Here is a 1,438-nt window from a genome sequence, read left to right on the forward strand (position 1 = left end):
TCTTTTCCATATTATTAAATATCGTTTACATCTTGCTAGTTTCCGAGCTACTATTTTGCAATCTTTACTTTCCAATCTATAAACCAAAACTACCAAAAATATTTACTTTACCATTTATCTATCTCTATCAGATCTCACTTTTGTGAGTGACCGTGAAGGGATTGGCAACCCCTTTATCGTGTTGGTTGCAAGTTGTTGATTGTTTGTGCAGGTATTCGGTGGCTTGTGTATTGTCTACTACTAGATTTATACCTTGGTTCTCAAAACTAACGGAAATACTTATGCTACTTTGAGGCATCACCCTTTCCTCTTCAAGGGAAAACCAATGCAAGCTCAAGAGGTAGCAAACCTCCATGCTGAGGCTGGCACCCTGAGCGCGCAGCCGCAGCGGCATGATCTCCTACGGCTACCTCCTCTTCAACGGCATCATCCTCGCGCTCGGCATCCAGGCCTTCATCGGCGGCACCGCTTTCATCACTGACGACGAAGACCGGCACGGGTCTTCAAATGTCGATCAGGCCGTCACGCCTGTCAGTGTCGTGGCCTCACCTTTCCTGAGGGTTGGATCAGTCCATCCCAACGACCGGACGGCGGTTGCGGATGATCACATCGTGGTGCTGCCTTTGTGGTGACCAATATAATTGAGCTGAAGATCAAGACCAAGGAGGTGGTGCTGAAGGTGCTGAAGAAGTGCCTATCAATGGCGAGCATCTTCTTCCTCGGTGCACTAAACGGTAGCCAGGCCGACGAAGAGGAAAAGGGGAAACAAGAGGAGGAGGAGGAAGATTGTGAAGTCGACATGGACGGCGATGAGGATGAGTCGGGAGGAGCTGTTTGCCAACACGGAGCGGTTCATCGGCAACTTCCGCAAGGAGCTCAGCATGCAGAGACACCAGCACTACTCCAAGCTAGCATAGATATTTTTGCTGAGCTTTTTCTTATTATTTTTATTTAATTTCTGCGTCGTGACATATGATACGTCTCCAACGTATCTATAAATTTTGATTGTTCCATGCTATTATATTATCCATCTTGGATGTTTTATATGCTATTTTATATGATTTTTGGGACTAACATATTAACCTAGAGCCCAGTGCCAGTTTCTGTTTTTTCCTTGTTTTTGAGTTTGACGGAAAAGGAATACCAAATGGAGTCCAATTGACCTGTCAATTTACGAAGATTTTTGATGGACCAGAAGAAGCCCCCAAAGCAAAAGAGTTGGGCCAGAAGAGCCCCGAGTCATCCACGAGGGTGCAGGGCGCGCCCCCTACCTCATGGCTGACTCGGATACCCCCATGACGTGAAACCGACGCCAAAAATTCCTATAAAAACAGAAACCCCCGAAAAGAAGCCTAGATCGGGAGTTCCGCCGCTGCAAGCCTCTGTAGCCACCAAAAACCAATCGGGACCTGATACGTCTCCAACGTATCTATAATTT

At 46.7% G+C, this 1,438-nt stretch overlaps 1 pseudogene; it reads left to right on the forward strand.

Moving 5' to 3' along the window:
- Positions 1 to 392: 392 nt before the first annotated feature.
- Positions 393 to 917, forward strand: LOC123158214 (uncharacterized; annotated as a pseudogene).
- Positions 918 to 1,438: the final 521 nt, after the last annotated feature.

Source organism: Triticum aestivum, chromosome 7B (assembly GCF_018294505.1).
Source record: "Triticum aestivum cultivar Chinese Spring chromosome 7B, IWGSC CS RefSeq v2.1, whole genome shotgun sequence".
Lineage (NCBI taxonomy): Eukaryota > Viridiplantae > Streptophyta > Magnoliopsida > Poales > Poaceae > Triticum > Triticum aestivum.